The 19,259-nt window shown below is 37.4% G+C and overlaps 1 protein-coding gene across 2 annotated transcripts in view; it reads left to right on the top strand.

The window, feature by feature from the left end:
- Window positions 1–14,345: 14,345 nt before the first annotated feature.
- Window positions 14,346–19,259, top strand: part of LOC101746370 (ras-responsive element-binding protein 1) — a 40,784-nt gene continuing 35,870 nt past the window's right edge. The window contains exon 1 of one of the 2 annotated variants that reach the window (XM_012695449.4): window positions 14,346–14,804. The gene's annotated coding sequence lies outside the window, so the exon portion shown is untranslated. Of the gene's footprint in view, window positions 14,805–14,824; window positions 14,946–19,259 lie in introns of those variants that run through there. The other variant, XM_038018072.2, reaches the window with a different exon arrangement.

The raw sequence follows: 19,259 nt of genomic DNA, 5'->3' as shown, positions 1-19,259 counted from the left end.
CGAGGCGGTCCGCCCGGTTCTCGCGGACTGGGTGGGCCGCGACCGCGGATGCCTCACCTTCCGGCTAACGCAGATGCTTACCGGCCATGGTTGTTTCGGCCGGTACTTGCACAAGATAGCCGGAAGGGAACCGACGGCGCAGTGCCACCACTGCGCGGACCGCGACGAGGAAGACACAGCGGAACACACATTGGCGCGTTGCTCTGGATTTGACGAGCAACGCGCCGCCCTCGTCGCGGTCATAGGAGAGGACCTCTCGCTGCCGCGCGTCGTGGCTACGATGCTCGGCAGCGACGCGTCCTGGAAGGCGATGCTCGACTTCTGCGAGTCCACCATCTCGCAGAAGGAGGCGGCGGAGCGAGAGAGGGAGAGCTCTTCCCTTTCCGCACCGATCCGTCGCCGTCGAGCCGGGGGCCGGAGGCGGGAATACGCCCGTACGTCCCGGCCCCTGTAGGTGGCGGCCTCCCCCCGGTGAAGGTCAAGGGGCGACCTGAGGGGGTGAGGCCGCGCGGCGCGCTACCAGCACTCTAGCGCGCTGCCGTGGAGTGAACAGAGCGACCGGTCGACGGTGTATCGCGTCCCGACCCGGCAGGCTGGTTCTGGTCCAGCGGGGTATTCCGGGACACCAGCGGCACCGTCTGGGCGGCCCGACGGGCTGCCGTACCGAGACGGCCGACGTTTCAGAGCCTTCGATTCGCCTCGAAGGCTCCGTCGGCTGGGCGTCCTTGGGGTGAGCCGCGCCGTCTGGTTGTAGTGTTGACCGCGGTAGCCCCCCTACCTCATCCGGGTTCTGACCTCGGAGGGGATCGGACGTCGGGTGTAAGAGTGCAGAGGAGTCGTTTAGTGGGTGGGCTCTAAAATCCTTGGGCCCGCGGTCTGCTCACAACACCATGCAGATCGTTGAGTCTCACATACCCCGCGCGCCCCTTTTGCGCGGGGACCTCGTAGGAGGTTCGGCCCTCTACCCGAAAAAAAAAAAAAAAAGGTAGTATGGATGAAGTCAGTTTCGGTGGGGGAGAGGAGGGCTTCGATCATCAAAAGGACCTGGAGGGATCACCTCGAAAATATTTATATTGTTTCAACCCAATACTAAACAAAGAGTTCTGCACAATTAGTTACCGGACTTTACTTTGAAGACATTGTCTACCGAAATCCTGACAACCTGGAATAGCTGATGATAATAGTACGTCATCTAGGCGAGAAAGGAGGAAAAGATCGTGCGGTTGATTCGTGGGCCTATAACTGAATCACTAAAGACCGCCTAAAATAGAGGCATGTGGTGAAGAATCGTGCAACAACTGGAGAGTGGTCCTCAAGCTAGACGCGGCTTTTAGAAGAACCGACTCGAAAGGACCGTCATGATATAACAAAACCGGTAACCATAAGTATAAATCTCTATATAAATCCTCACGTAACTAGCTGTGGGCAATTTTCCTCGAGTGAAAACCGCGTCTCGATTTCACAACGCCCCAATGACAATATAAGCTCCAATAATATACAGTTTGTCGACACGAATGTCTTATTGTTAGCAAGGTGGGTGGGTGACATCTGCGTTGCACTCGTTAGAAGCACATTTTCCGTGCAAATTATGTAAATAATAATACTTAGAGACGTGGCTCAATGGAGTGAATTCGATTTCCTCTGTTACAAATGTTCACTGTAATCCAAATTGTGTTCGGTAAACAGTTTTATTCTGATCTTCCTTTCAGCCTTTATGTCCCCAGATGACACCGAAAGAGGTAGGAGACGCGAGCACGGTCAATACTTCAGACGCGCGAAAACTGACTCTTAACTTCAGTTTTCGCGTTGACCTAACTAACACTGGTTTTTCAGTAAAAATCTCTTAAATTATAAATATTTATAAGGTGATTTAGTCCGATTAGTATTATAGTTTTATAGTGTATGTAGTACAAAATAATATGTGCGTATTGTGTTGCTTTTGTTTTTTTGTAACTTAAATTTCTAAATTTCTCTTCTCTGTTCACTTTCTACTTATATGTGATTTTGATTGTGGAAAAACATATTTTGTTATTGTTTTAGCTATTTTTTTTTATTATTATATGTTTTTATTGTACTGTTTGTTTCCCAAATAAATAAATTACTCTTATTATGTTTCCGACGTTTCTAATACACATTTAACCTGCGACCAAACGAAAACTGTAATGTATTCGGCAAATCTAATTAATTATTAAACTCCTCAAATAAAAACTAAAAACGGTAGATATTCATTTAGATGATTATCGAACACAGCAATAGTGCACAAATAAAAAGAAGCCAACAAAGTCGAAGGCTAGATAGAACAATAGAATCACTTTTTATTTCTGTATAAGGATCCAGCTTTGAGGCTTTTGCCCTCGAGCGAATTATTTCTGAAGTCTAGACAAAGGTACGCTGTTACAATTGTTTGCATAATTGTCAACATTTTTTTCCTTTTTATTTTTCTTTACGCTCTCTGTTTGGTTAGATGTTAAGTATTATATTGTTCAAACGTTTTGTTGTACCCGTTACAATCGTTTCGCGTATTTTTCCTGGCATTTTTAATTACACATTATTTATCAAACATGTTTTTAATTTCCTATTAATTTTGTTTTATTTGTCTGAATCGTTCTTTAATATAAATCGAATCTTTCTAAACTAGCTTTCGAAGGAATGAATTTAAGATCTTAATCTTGGATTTTAACAAAGACTACGGAATGTACAGCGTAGCTACGACTTCATATGAGGTATATGAAGTCGACACATCTTAAATGGAATATCTTAAAGAAGCGACATAAGTATTGAGCGAGGTCAAATTAGATCAATACTGTGTTCTTTATTTAATATGTATTAACAACGGCTCTAGCTGCTTCCAGCGTATTCTCAAGTACTTCGGTAACATCGCTCATAGAGATCCTGATAACCCAGAGAAACTGATGGTAGTCGGTCAGGTTGACGGGAGAAGATCATGCAGACGCTCAATTGCCCGCTGGTCAGATCTGGTCAGAGCTGACGGCCAATAATCGAGGCTATAAAGACCGCAGCGGACAGGAAGACGAGGAGATCTGCACTTCAAGCTAGATACGACCTTCAGCAATGAAGACTAAGAAAAAGAAGAACGGTGGCTAAAAGAGGCTGTTTATAAGTAAAGAACATCAACAAATGTAAATGTCAGTAAATATGTTAACACATAACTCCAGCACTCCCATTTAGTACGTCGCTAGATCAGCGATGTTTCTATTTAACCAGAAAGTTATAGTGAGGTTTCATCATACCCGATCCTGTGGACCGAATGGTAAACAGTCGACGTCGCCCTAAACACGTCATTACGGATCCTCCCGATCCATTAACGGTGCTTTTAGGTACCTCAAGCATCGGTCATCGTCCTCGCCGAACCCGTCGTTTGCGACGAAGGGCTCGACGAGTAAATTAATCCATAGACACAACCCACTGAGTTTACTCGCTCTCAGTGGGTCGCGTTTCCGATCCGGTGGTAGATTCAGCGAAGCACCACTCTTGCTAGGGCTAATGTTAGCAATACTGTCAGGTTGAGCCCGTGAGCTCAACTACCGGTCCGCGTGAAGTTGAAATAGCCCCTTAGGTACCAATTATTAGGTAATAAAAAAAAAACAATTCAGTATATTTGTAATATTTGCGCCTTTTGCCGTGGAGACCTTAGGGCCTTGGGTGCGGAAGCCCGTCAGCTGTTCAAGGAGATTTCTGCACGCCTCATCGATGCTTCGAGGGATCCAAGGGCTGGCGCGCATTTCGGACAAAGCTTGAGCCTGGCCATTCAACGGGGAAATGCCGCCAGCCTCTTGGACACCCTGCCTTGCGAGCACAGCGATTTGGGGTCGATTTTTTACATTATCTAGTTTTATTTTTAGTTTGGTATATAGTTTATTTAGTATTTTTTTGTTAAATAAATAAACGTATACAGTAATGTTAGTGAGGGTCGTTTTATAGGTAAAATCGAAACAGTAACACAAACTGACTACTATTAAAACGAGACCCGTGTTGATGTACTGTTTGTACAAATGTTGCGGTCTCAATGAACAAATGGAAATATGTAATTACAACGTAGGTACATCTTGTTTATCTCGTTTACTTGTTAATCGATTTAGATAAATCATTGGACGTTGGTTGGACCGAAAAAGGAATAATAAATACGATTAACTTGAAGGCGCTGAAACGATTGAGGTGACTTCGATAAATAATCTGTCTAATTTTTGGGCACTTTATTAATTGTTTCTCGCATAAAGAGAATATAGAGTTGTTTTATTTAGCTAAAGCTACAACAAAACGTAGAGGTGAAGAAACTTTAAATTACTGATGTTTGAGTGTTTTTTTTTTTTAATTACCTACCTTCTCTAGCGTTTAAGCATTCTAGGATATAAAAATATATTGGAATTGAATTAGGACGAAAAAATCTGTAATTTATTTATTTGTTTGATTGATAAGTCCATTTTGAATGGACTATTGTCTGTTCAAATTAAAATCACAACCATGCTTTTGAATTAATATCGGATCTACAATTTTTTTTAACTTTTTTTTCCTTATTTATAGGTTGTTTACGTCAGCTATAACCAGGAAGGAATTAATAAACTATTTTTCTGATAATATTTCTTCGAACGGAATGTTAATGTGGTGTTGATTTAATTACATAGCTTACTTACTCCGACCAATTTGAATGCATTGATAACAGATTACTCATTCACAGTCATTATTGCAAATTTTACAATCGCTAACTACCTTTTGTATTTCAAAATCATGGGCGACAATGGCGTCCATTTGAAGCAATTTCGAAATTCAAATTTGACGAATGTATTTTTTTAGGTACTATAACATTTACAATTTCATTAATTTCCATGACCTTAGATCGATACAAGACATAAACAACGTACAAACATCATCATCATAATACATATAATGGATAAATTATAATCCTCTTAAATATTTATTAGTTTTTATTATATACAGTACGTGCGAGCGATGCAGCGAGGTCAATGACCGTTCCGACAATATTTACACGGGCAACATTTGTAAGAAGAAACGATATCGTCTCATACAAACACTGTGTCCAAATACAGATTGATTCGAACGTTAGAGAAGTTCGTTTGAATAATCTTCGTTATTTTTTTCTTATCTCTCTCGGTAAGCGTCGAATGAAACGTTTTGGTCATTAATACCTAGACGACTTCTACTATTGACAACTGAGCAATCACACAGCCTTCAATTTTTTTTCCATTTTTTTTTTTTGGTAGCCTAAGTGGCTATTCTACGCCTGGACGGGGCTGTTAATGTGTACCGGTGACGGAAGCTCTTAAGGTAACCCGCCCATTTCGACACCAGAGATCGAACTCACAGTCGAATACAACTATTGTCTATTTTTTATTGCCTTCATAGACAGTCCGGCATATAGGTTGTCAAGTCGCTCTTTACCGTTGATGTCCTCAAATCTGATGAAAGACATGAAGAAAACACCGTAGAGAGTGTTCATAGAGGAAGAGGTAGACCTAAGAAGAAATGGATAGATTGCGTGAAAGACGATACGTGTAAGAGGGGGGTGAAGAAATGGTACGATAGAGGAGTATGGAAGGAGAAAAACATGTTGCGCCGACCCCAGGTGACCGGGAGAACGGCAGGAGAATGATGATGACCGTGGAGAGGGTTCATTCAAAAGCCGGATGGTGCGTTGCAAATAATTATCCCTGGAAACGCATTGTGGATGTACGCAGTGGTTCTAGGTAGTTTGAATGAAATATGATCTAGTGACGACTGGTGCGATGGTAAAAAGGAGATGACAGAATCACCTCAAACAATATTTCAAAGCAGTCCCCGAGGAACATATCCTACAGAAGTAGAGGCGAAGTCCCCCCGTAGACGCTAAACATCCACATGATCAGTAACAATCCGTTAAAGGACCTTGAAATAATATAATAATTTATTCCACAGCAATGCAAAATCGTATCTTCACACATACAATATAGGCTGACTGTTTTTAAAAAAAAAACATAGTTAATGTATAATCACTAGGTAGCTATGACGCTTGGTAGCTGGATGGAAAGCAGTCGACGTCGCCCCAAACACGTCATTTCGGATCCTCCCGATCCACTAACGGTGCTTTTAGGTACCTCAAGCACCGGTCACAAAAAAAAAGCTGAGGTGGTATAAAAATAAATATTTTTAAATTAATTTTTGTGTGTTTAAATACTTTTACGTGCTGGATAATATGAGTAATCCGGTCTTGAGTTGTTGTATAACAGTATTGACTGAAAAGAAGATAATGCCCAATCGACTGAGGGGCGGATCTTCGGTTATTAGTCAGGAGCTATCCGGGTCACGGGCTCCCCGAGTGACCAGCACTACTTACCGATCGAAGATGCTCATCTATATCCTACCTCGGTTAAGATGGCGACTATTAAGACAGCGACAAAGTGTATTTTGCTCACGGGTAGATAATCGTCATTTTATCTGTTTACGAAGCAGATATAAAACTATACAATTGAGACTATAACCTCATTACTCCAGGTAGGCTACGAATCGTTTGCCAATATAAACAAAAAAATTATCTGGACTTAGAGCCACAGTTCGATGACGTTACAGCGCAAATTACGTCACATTGACGTATATATCAGAGTGTGTCATGCGACTACATTAGCAATGGCAATTATTTTACCCCATCATACCTACAACTGAACCCGTAGCATTCATGGAATACAAGAATCATAAAAAAACAAAAGACGTAAATTAATATATTTAAAATATTTTGGCGCGTAAATATTATTTGTTTGCTACATTAAAACTCCTTTAATAAGATAATCAGTGTAGTAAAAAAGACGATAAGTGGTCATTAAACCAATACAGACATATCAAAATACAACCTAACGTTCAAACATATTTTGGTTTCATAATATTTTTACACATTAAATGAAAAAAAAAAGTAATTTCTCTGACTGAATTTCTTGATCTTAATTTCTCAAACCGGCTGTTTAAAAAGAAAAGATAAACACATAAATTCCAATTTTGAAATGATATATCAAGTTATGAAAAATGTACGATGTCAACAGGCAAGAGCTAAAGATTGCGTGTGAGCATAATACATGAAATAAAACAAGGAAGGACCGCGTTTGAGCATCCAATAACGAAAGCGAATGAAAGTCGTTTGACCAATACATCATTTTCATCACGCGACCAACATGGCGGAAGCGTTAGCGCGAAAATGAATCTTACATTTTTTTTTCTCGCGCACTGTCGCATTCTTAACGGCCAGTGCACGTACTAAAGTGCGTTCACTATCAATAATATTATTACCTCATTTAACGTAACTCGTGTGTACCTACGTAAGAGGAAAAAAATAACAACATTATTTTGCATGTGAACGCGCTTTGATTCCCGCACCGAATATTAATCAATTCAGATGATAACTATTAAAGCATAAAAAAATACGTGCAGTAGTCTCGAGTCATGCCATAACTATTAGATATTAAATATTTTTTAAACTATCATGGGTCATAAATATAAGAACATATTATAAGACCTAAATAAAAAAAAAAAACAATAAAACTTGGAACACAGTTATCGATTATGTTTCCTATTTTCATTGTTTCTTTACTTCCATAGAAGTGAATATATGTATTATATTATCTTTTAATACGAAGTAAGTAGGTACACGTAATAGCGGCGTGATCGAACACCTCCCATCTCTGAATCACTAGCGAGCCTCACGGAAAACGAATACCTGACCGGTATCAAGTACCGCGATCATTCGTATGTTAGAAAAGAAAAAAACTACATTTCGCATCATTAATATCATGCAATTGGACGATTACACAGCTGTGTGCTTAGTGCGAGTTTCTTAACGTTCTCGATAGCGTAAAAGTTAACCCAATTTTGTATGTAGTTGGAACAGCGCCCCTAGCGGCAAACGTACCCACGCGTCGGGGGGTCGTCGCGTTCCCTTGCGGGGGCGCGGAGCGGGCCTCGGGGAAACCCCTCTACCCGGACTTGTAACTCCCCGCCTATTAAGGCAGGGGTGATGCACTGCAGGATGGACTATAACACAGGCTCGAGGTGAGTGGTGGGACGATTTCTGTCTTCACTTCTTCATCTTCATCTTCTTTCTTCCTTCTTCCTTCTTCCTTCTTCCTTCTTCCTTCTTCCTTCTTCCTTCTTCCTTCTTCCTTCTTCCTTCTTCCTTTCTTCCTTCTTCCTTTCTTCTTTCTTCCCTTCTTCCGGGGGCGGCTGCTGCTCTCCTCCATACCTTTTTTTTTTTTTTTTTACGTACCCACACGATCCCATTCCATACAAATATGAGCTAACTTTTACGCTATCGAGAACGTTAAAAAACTCGCACTAAGCTCACTGTAGTAGAATGTATAGCGAATAGTGATTGAGCCGTCGCGGATTCGATTACACAATCGATTGCCTGCAACTCGATACATTATTTTCGTTACGATCTATTTAATAATGTTTTCGACTGGTACACCGAAATGCAAGAACGGGTTTCGTTCTGTTGCGTTTTCATTGCATATCGACGGTATTCGGAGTTTTTCAGTCGTCTAACAACTGGTTAGGTACGCACGTTGAAACAAGAACGATGTTCTTTAACGCGACTCGCTGTAGAGTTGACTTGTAATCGTCACATAACGAAAAAGCGTCATGTTCCCTCTATGCGATGTCTAGTGCATGCAAACACCGGGATTCGAGCAGATAAGGGATACAGGTTGCATTACCCATACAATGTTAGACGTTACCAATATGTATATAAATAGCAAGGTGACACAACAAGAAATAAGATCGTGATCTTAATTGCTACGACTAAAGTGACCACAAAACCGGGATGCACATTTTCCTCGTGCTAATCATACGCAAAGCGATCGCACTATAAAAATATAGAAAAAATTAAAACTTCAAAATTAAGCACAATTTTTTTCTTAGATACGATTATTAATAGGACAATAGCTACAATTTTTGGTAAAATGACACAACACTCGATCATAACCCAATACGACAAGATGCAAAGTGCACTCTTAAAACTAACCATGTCTTGTGTGTCTAATCTAAACATTATTGGCTCTATATATTTGTCCCAAGCACAAAACACTGACGGACCCATATTATTTACATCAAAACTTCCTATCCGCTCCTAAATATATAAATTCATACTTCTAACAGCATATTATGAAAGTTCTAGTCTATATTTTGTAAACCACCAGCACCGGCGTCCCGTTTATCTATTTTTTTCCGTTAGTTCGACGCCATGTTTGTAAACCGTCATGTCGGTTCGTGAATGAATTTCGCGCCTATTTCCGCGACTCGTGACGTGAACGCGCGCGTTTTGTTTACAATTCCTAAATCAAATACGGGGGCTACTTCAGAAAAATCGCATTGTCGTTTGTAAAGTTTGTCATTCAATGAAATAGTTTTTGCTATAAACCTTTTTTTACTGTGTTCTCTTTTAGAGATACTATAACTGACATGTTTGACAGGAAAACAAAATAATAGCCTTAAATTGACCATAAGCATGCGTTATTATTGTATAAACAACAAAACTTAATAGAATTGGTCCACTAATTCTGATTCTTATTTCACCGAAAGGAGTACTGTATTAACTTGTGTTGTTTTAATAACAAATTATGTATGTATCCATGCTAAGAATAACATCCCATTTTCTCTTACTCAGCCTTTCTCAACAAAAAGATAACCAAAGGCTGTAAACGTTACATTTATAGCTTCAATTAATAAGTAATTAACATAATAGCTTCGATATTTTTAGTACCTAAACAATACTATTAATGTTATTACTTTTTAGGGATCCCTGCGAGAGTCAATGAAAAAAAAGGATCCAATTTTAAATAGTTTTAAAGACGGCCTTCTCAAAATACGAATGCATAGACAGTTATCCAGGTTAGGTTTGTTTTAGTATGAGATTAGTAAAAATAAGAAACATTAACGTCAACCTAAGTACACTGAAACAAATACCTACGGACGGCTTAAAGCCGAACTCAGATAAGATTCCTACCAAAGGTTTATTTGTTCAGTGACGATTGTTTCTGATAATATATTCCTTTTAAATCTTTACCGTATCTCTAGCACCGTTATTAAAACACTAACATATCGATACCGCATATCATGTTTAAAAACATAAAGAACTTTTTTGGTTTAGGTATATTTCGTGTAAATGTCTTTTCTGTGGCATATTCGAATTTATATTGACAGATAAATGGTTCTTCATAATGGGTTATTAATGTTGAGAGAGTCGGGCTCAAAGTCAATGGCAATATTTGTAATGTAGCTGAGGCTGAGATTTAGAGCTGATGTCTCAAAATGGGCGGCAGAATTAACGTGGTTGATGTCTATGGACTCCGGTGCCCACATAACACCGGGTGGGCCATGAACTCGTCCATCCATTTTAGCAATAAAAAGTTTATAATGTGATTACACCTTAAACCATAAATTTATCTGCCTATTTATCCTACTTTTTAATCACAACTATGTTGCTGTAGACAAAAAGATCCCTAGAGTAATTTTAAATATAAGTATTAAAAGCGTTTATTACTATTTTAATCAGCTGATTTTCCATTATCTATATGACTGATTAAATCAAAACTACCTTGAGACAAGTAAAACAACATACAAAATGCCGTGCCGTTATCGCACTCCATCTGTAATCATTTCGTCTGATTATATTTATTTTTTATATTATTCTATTACGACCTTTCCTATTGTTATTTGTCTAAAGATTATTATTTTTATCAACCTTGAATTTGTATCAGAAGTTTTCTTTAAATCCTTTTCATTTAACTTCGAATTCCATCGAATTGGAAAAAACAATACACAGCTTCGTTAAGTAATGCCATCTTCATAGATAATTCTTACATCTTAAAGCAAATATGTTCCAATACATTTTCACATGATCGCGGGAGAATGATAAAGCATTTATTGGTAACCCTGAAGACGTCATACCCCAAAGGATACGACGTTCGGTGCATTCATATCGGGCGATACGGCTGTGCTAATGTTCGAATCCCGCAAGCAGGTAAAAATGTTCACGACTGACATCCACGGTGAAGGAATAACATCGCGTAATAAAAAAGAACAAATTTGCAAAAGTTAAAATTTGCCTAATTACTGATGGTAAAGCGTCTTGTGAGTCTGTCTGTTTCTGCCGTGAAGCAGTAATGCGTTTTGGTTTGATGGGCGGGGCAGCCGTAGACTTAAAATTTATATCTCAATGTCGATGGCAGTGAGCTCATTCATCCATATAACATTAAAAATAAAACTTACGGCAAGCGGCCTGTTTTATGTAACTTTTTCGTCAACCTAAAAAAAAGTGCCATAAGGACTAAAACCAGAAAATACAGCAGTATTCGTGAAGAGAGATGTTGAAGCTAAAAAAAAAGAAAAGTTTACGATAAGCTTTAAATCAAGAATGAATAGGTATTAAAAACGTTTTAACTATTTTTATATCGATACCAAAGTACCAAAAGTACCTACCTAGCAGCGCAATATTCGATAATGGTATTAATATAAATACAAGGATAAACAGAATAACAGACACTTGGCCACGTGTTGACAGATCGAAGGGCGACGTGTTTGCTCAAACACAGTTGACCGATTGTCGAGAGGTCAAATGCGAGATGGGCTCCCAAACGATTCGTAAATACGTACTGTATCAGTTCAAACGCATTGTGAATACATACGTGTATTTTGTGTGAAGTTATCAGTTCAATGATAAATCGTACCGATGAATTATAACCATTGTCGTTTTTTTACACGGGATTAAATGTCTAATAGACAATTAATGTGTGATGAATTTTTCCATTAAGTGTGGTCATGACGTGTTAAATCAACTTGTATAGTGCATTCTTTATGTAGCTTTTTTCGTAGTACGCTTGCTGTACCCCAACTTTAGCTACCTTCCCTTTCAGACTCATAGACCGAGGAAATCGCAATCTCCATAAATATTCGTTGCAGACGATATCTTCACAAACAGTCTTACACTTAAAATCACGGAATAGATAAAATAACCTTATTTATCTATTCCGTGCTTAAAATAATCAAAATATGATTCTTAATGTATAATTTCAACAACTTCGACATTTAATTCATATGTTTTATTGTTCGCGATCCAAATTCCTTTTTTGCTTATAAAATTGACAGAAAATCAAAATAAAAATACATGTACGTTTTTAGCTAAATTTCACAGGTTTACTGTAAGCAAAGAAATAACATGTTTAGGATGATGCTTCGGTGACGTTCTAAAACTCATTTACTCCAATTCAAATTGCAAACAATACATGTCATATGAAATATACCAGTGACGAAGAATACGTCATATTTATACCAATGTTCGTTTCACTTTAAATTATCCTAACTTTCGTTGTACTCATAATGTAAAGGTTATTTGGTTTACGTGAAACAAACAAAAGTATTAATGAATCTTGACATTTCTTTTGATATTTCCAATTGAAAACAATAATTTCCAAAACTGAGCGATTGCTTAATGCATTCAAAACACGTTCGGCAAGGATGATTAATCTGTAGATTAAATATAAGCAGATAACAAAAAAAAACTGTTTTCTAGTAATTCTGGCGAAGATAACGCTAGCATACACCTCCTTATCTTCGATCATTCTCTGCAATAAATTTAACGAGCCAAGTCATCGATTTTAGGAATACTTATAATGTGATAGATACTTAACCGGATGTTCCATATTTGGTTATATTTGGCCTAATATCTTATTCGATCCATTTAATTTCTGCATATATTTTTCAAAACAACTCACCGGACCTATATTATCAAGTATACTGAAGTCATATTCTTATTTACGGATTTCAATATTTATTCGAGAATATTCACCTTTGATAACCATTTAGTAAAGTCCAAAGGATGTTGATAGGTCTAATTTGTTGCTTTATGTTTGATTTATGACTATATATTTTTTATGTTCTAACATAATCTAATAAATTATTTGAAACACGACCTTATTTAAATAGACCACAAGTTTATATTCAATGTGATTAGTCGTGGCTAGTAACATTATTGAAGAATTTCTTTGACGCCATGACGTGTCCAGAAGCCTCATTGCGCATGACTTATTGTAGAATTAAAATACATTTTGTAGTCTGTAATGAGCCGCAAACTATGGTTACTAATTGGTTAGGTAATTTGTTATGACGAGTTTTCGAATAATTTATCCATGGAAATAACATAAAATCGTATTGGCAGATATCATATGTTAATATTAATCATAGGAATATCCAAACGTAGTGTAAACGCGTAATGCCTATAATATTGAGATCAACAGGAGATTTAACCAAGAGTTGAATTTTAGATTCCGATTTTCGAAAGAAGCAGTAATGCGTTTCGGTTCGAAGGGTGGGGCAGCCGTTGTAACTATACTGAGATCTTTAGAACTTATATCTCAAGGTGGGTGGCGCATTTACGTTGTAGATGTCCATGGGCTCCAGTAACCACTTAACACCAGGTGGGCTGTGAGCTCGTCCACCCATCTAAGCAATAAAAAAAAAAAAAGTTTCTAGACGTTTCTAATTTAAAGAAACGTAATTTTGATAGGTAGGTACGTGTGATGCCATGTCATGTTAACCTTTGAAACACGAAACTAAAATCCCAATCGCATTAGTATAGTGATTGCTCTTTGATTAAATCAAACCTTAAAGCATAATTTCTATGTGAAATTAGAGAAACTAAGGAAGTAAGTTAAGGAAAATAGGTGAAAAACAAATAGGTTATTAGAACACGTGATTAAGTGTCCAGATAAATGGTCATGTGCGCTGATTTACATTTTAAAACATTATTATATTATAATAGTATTGTTTCACAAAATACCTTATTTTAATCCTGAATACTTGTTTTCTAGTTATTTCCTAACACCATTTAAAGTCTGACCTGTTCTGTAGTTAACGGAAAAAACCAGTTTAAACAGATCTATAAAACGGTTACATATTTTACTATCTAAGGGTCTATAACTATTAGCCATTCGTTAACGATATAGTAAAGACAATCATTAACGATATATAAGATTAGCTACAATTACGGCGACAATGTAATAGTGACGAAAATTCAATTACATTTATTCCAATTATTTGTACAGCGACAACAAAAATTACTATTTAACCTTAGCAATGTGTGTTCGATCACAAACAGTTTATTTATATCCTCATTATGTCAAAAAAGTAACCTTTTATTGTTAAGTTACTAAAGAAGTTAAAAAATAATAATTAAACAACCTATTTATTTTAATGTTGTTTTCAAGTTACTGTGATAACGCAAATAATATTAGTCGCCATCATTGTTTTAATCTCAAAGATAAAATTTATTAAATGATAAAGACGGAACCACTCAGAAAGGCATCTCCATATTATCACCGACACTCTCAACAATGATCCACCTGAACTCGTCAGGACGAACGAAACGACGGGCGCTAGCTATCTCGCTTGCTCACCTCGGGAGCGAGATGCGCTCTCTCGTTCAGTCCGCGCGCTCGGCCGCCGTGCCACTCTCGACCAATCACCGGCCATCTTCTGCTCCCCCGAGAGCAGAGCGACAGTGCGTGCTCTCATCACAATCACAAGGAGACGGCATCTCGCCGTGCGAGGTTGTCGTCAGCTCGAGATGCGTTCACTCACGAGCGCACGCTTTTACATATTACACAAAAATTGTGCATTCAGTGTTGAATAAGACTGTTGAATTGTGTTCAAAAAATAAATTCAAGTGATCTGTGAGAGACTAGATAGTGAGATCGGACTATTAAAATTTCTGGCATACAGAGACTGATATCGCGAAAATAATCCACCATTGGGTAAGTGTAATTTCGATTAGATTACAATGCAAATTATCGAGGCGTCATTGTTTTATGTGCCTTATATGGAGTGACCAGTGGGCCTCAGTGTTGTCCGCGCCCGTAAAATGCTTCGTGTATTGACCTCTTGGACCTTTGAAGGTGAATTGCAAGACAAATTTGTTTTCGTAACGTATTTAACTATTTCAATTATAAATTATCTAAAGAAAATCATTAATATTTTACAGTTCTTGAAAATAACAAATTAAATTAATTTTATTTCTCAGTAAAATGGAGTGCTAAATTTATAGTAACTTACTTACTGTTCTTTCTATCTGTTTGTATCTTATCTAATTTTTGGAATTTGCTTTATTTTATTTAAAATTATTTTAACTGAAAAATATAAAAAGGATTTGATGTTCTATCGGCTTTTAATTAAAATTACAATATCAAGAATGAAGCTTGTCTCTATCTTTCTTATTTTTAGAGATTTAGAGAAAGTTTTAAAAATATTAAAATACTAAAAAGGTTTTTCGCAGCTGGATGAATTGTTGTAAAATATTAATTTTATAATTTACGTGTTACGAAACATTTTACTGGTGAAAAATCACTTCTTGAGAAATATCCTAATAAGAAAATAAGTTATGAACTTTAATTCAAAGTTTTAAATAAAGAAATATATATATTTACTAAAGATCCGTGTGCATAATAAATTAATGTGATTTCTTTTACGGACGTGTAAATTTTTAAATAATATATTTTCTTTATTTTCATTAAAAAAAAAACTACTAAGCAAATTTAGATTTAAAAAAAAATATAAGTTGTGATTGCTGACCATATATATCTTAATTATTAAGATAAGTCCAAGGCGTCCGTCGGTCTTGTAGCTTCTTTTTTTTTTGCTTTCTTTAAATTGAATGAATTTTAAACAGAAAAAAATTACTACCACAAATTATGATCTTTCGCATCGTAACTTTAGTAAATTAATTTGCAATTTGTTAATTGTGTAATTGCTTACGAACGATTACTCTTTGAGATAATTTAAACGTAATATTATGTAATTAAAAAAATTAAGACTTATCCCCGAACAATATTGAATTTTAAATGTTTAGATTTTATTGTTAATTTATTATTTATTTTTTTCTTTTAATAATTATACTGCAATACAAAAAGTTCCGTAACAATTGAACTCTTCCTCCTGTCTCGATGTGAGTGCCAGCAATGTTATGATGTCTCTTCGACAATACAATTGAATTACCTTTTCCACGTAAAAAAAATCCACGTAATTTATTTTATAGTTTTAGGATAAATACAGTTTCTTCTACAAAGGACACGAGAACTGCAAGTATTCATTGGCAATATTAAAGCTGTCAGTTATAGACGAAGAGTTCGAAGAGAGAACTAGCCCATAGACACACACAGCCCACTGAGTTTCTCGCCAGATCTTCTCAATGGGTCGCGATTCCGATCCGGCGGTAGATTCTGTAAAGCACTACTATCGCTCGCAAATTCTCTCAGATAGAGCCCGTGAGCTCACCTACATGTCCGCGAGAAGCTGAAATAGCCCCTTAAGCCACCAGCAAATAGGTAGGGAAAACCAAAAAAGTTACTACTATTACCTTGTCACTTACCTTTGCCTATATTTGCCTATTACAAACAACTAAAACCTCAAACAAATGTAACGTTGAGACTATAGGTAGTTGCGTCATAATTTTCCTTATATCTCGAGTATAAGATAACTAGCGTAGTACTATATTATGATGATATAGTATGATTCTTGAGAGGATTGATGTTTCTGACCAATAAGAGGACGCTTCTCTCTAGATCCTGGCAGTAAAAAGATTAAGCGCACACTAGCAGTTTATCGTATGAAAGCATTTATCTTCTGAAATAAAACCGAATTGATAATTCTAAACTAATACCATCTTACTGATGTCATAAAGAATACAATCATCTTATAATCCACAAGAATCTATTTTAAAATGCCTCATACACGTGCCATTGACTGTAACAAGTGCTTTGAGCAATCTCCGAGAGATAATATCTCAATCTGATCCCGAGACGCTCATTATCTCGTGATTTTGTGTGTCTCGTGTACTTGAGATAGCCGTAATGCGACTCTCCGAGGAAAACATTCATTATTGCTCTTTAAAATGGGACGTATTTAGATTCACATATAGGGGGGGATATTCGTCTAATTGTATACAATATCTAACCGTAAATTGCGGCGTAATATAAGTACCTAATATATCCCTCCAAGAACGCACTAATTATTCTAAGAGAAACTTATTTCTACGTCTGTTACCGTGGACAATTTTTTAGTTGTCCAATATTTTCTTCGGTTCTCGAGTTACGTAGGGGCATATTTAAAAAAAAGTTTTAAGACTTAACCTATTGTTTATGTACGTTGCAAAAAAATTCAATTTCTTTAACATAGATTATAAACGAGAGTACAATTTCCTTTAAGTGTCTCCTGCCTGTACTTAATTGGCACGTCATTACGGATCCTCCTGATCCATTAACGGTGCTTTTAGGCACCACAAGCACCGGTCACCGTCCTCGTCGAACCCGTCGCTTGCGACGAAGGGCTCGACGAGCGAACTAACCCATAGACACAGCACACTGAGTTTCTCGCCGGATCTTCTCAGTGGGTCGCGTTTCCGATCCGGTGGTAGATTCTGCGAAGCACTGCTCTTGCTAGGGTCAGTGTTAGCAACTCTCCGGTTGAGCCCCGCGAGCTCACCTACAAACGTTAGGTTGAAGCTGAAATAGTCACTCAAGGCTATCAGCATAGGTAGGGAAAAAAAAAACTTAATTGTTTAGTGTTCAAATAAGGTTCACCATATAAGTGTCATTAACTTTACAATAACTCTGAAAGAAAATACTAGCTAATTAGTTCGGTTGATTCTCTTATTTGAAACGTATAGGTAAACAATATACGGCGAGCGACAAAATTTTTTTAGCCTGGTCATTCTAGTAGAACTTATTGTATTGTCATCGGTACATTTTTGATTGACCCATCTCAAAATTTTCAAGCTAATCAAAACATTTTGATGTCAGTGAACATTACTTTGAAAAACTCCTTTACTTAAACTGATAAGAGGCGTTAGAAGCCTAATTGTTAAAAATCCGGGTTGAAAAAAGAATTTGGTTTTAACCCAATTGGATTTAACCGACGGGCAATTGTAACAATGCGATTCCCCAATAAGATTTCTTCAAACACTTTCTAACAATTATACCCGATGATTAAGTGATGTGGATTGGGAGAGGCCTATGTCCAGCAGTGGACGACTGTGGGCTGTTGATGATGATGATGATGAAGTGATGAAAGGAGCCGATACCAGACACTAAAGTTTTTTTTTTAATTCTCAAATTAAATAAGCTATGTGGTTTCGTGGCGGTAGCTATCACAGGATATTCGGTAACTGTATTTCGTTAGTGACGTTTTCAAAGTAAGCCTGCATATATACAAGTTTCAAAAACAACATGAAGAACCCTTTATCTGTAGGTCTGCTTCGGAGGCGCTTGAGCAGCGTTTAGCAAGTCCCACCCATCCTGGCTGAACCCGTGCTCGTCCTGGTGAATCTGGAAAGGCTTTCGGGCCACCAGTAATCCTTCCTTCCTAAAAAATTAATAATTAAGAATGCTGGTCTACCGAGCGATTTCTTATAAGCGAATATCTTCCCTTTATCGTTACCTCCAAATCGGAGCGAGATGACAGCAACCCAAACAATTTTCGCTGACTTGAAAATTTTCGATTAACTTGAAAATTTGCACACGCTCCAAGGTCCGATGACGACACAATCATTTCATTGCTTTGTCTTTGTCCTATGATCCTTGTGGAGAGATATACGACAAAGGGAAGATCTTCCACCGAGCGGCTGATATTGCTCAGTAGACCGACGGTCCGAATACTGTTCTTCGGAACTTGTATATATGCAAGCTTATTTTGGAAATGTCGTAACCGAGATTCAGGCATCTGTCAAATATCTCGTGTTCTGCGATGGCTACCGCCAAATCCTAACTAGTGTAATTATTTTTTGTTGCTGTTTAACAAATCCTTATTGGAGAAAGAAAATTAACCCTTCTGCGTTCGAATTGGAATTCTTCGTATAAATTTGAAAAAAACCCCCCTACCTACTGGGTACCAGAGACCCAAGCGCCCCTACCTGAATCTACCCATTATTATCACTATCGTTAAACAAGTGTTTATCGTCACACGAAGCATCTAAACTGTTATGACAAGATTGCGTCAAACGACTCTAATGTCGAGATGTTATAGCAACTTTGTCACGGATTGCCCGATAATAAAATATATTCGGTTGATAATTTTTTACAGTGCGCTATTGGTATTGTAATAAAAATTAAAAATAAAGAAAGAAAAAAAACGATTTGGTACTAAGAAATCGTAACGTTCCGATTTTATTTCGATTACAAAATTAATGATAAATTTTATTAGAATCATTATTACTACAT

The sequence above is a fragment of the Bombyx mori genome, chromosome 20, assembly GCF_030269925.1.
Source record: "Bombyx mori chromosome 20, ASM3026992v2".
NCBI classification, from domain to species: Eukaryota; Metazoa; Arthropoda; class Insecta; order Lepidoptera; family Bombycidae; genus Bombyx; species Bombyx mori.
Note: the sequence above shows the minus strand (reverse complement) of the source record. Positions and strands in the feature narration are given on the sequence as shown.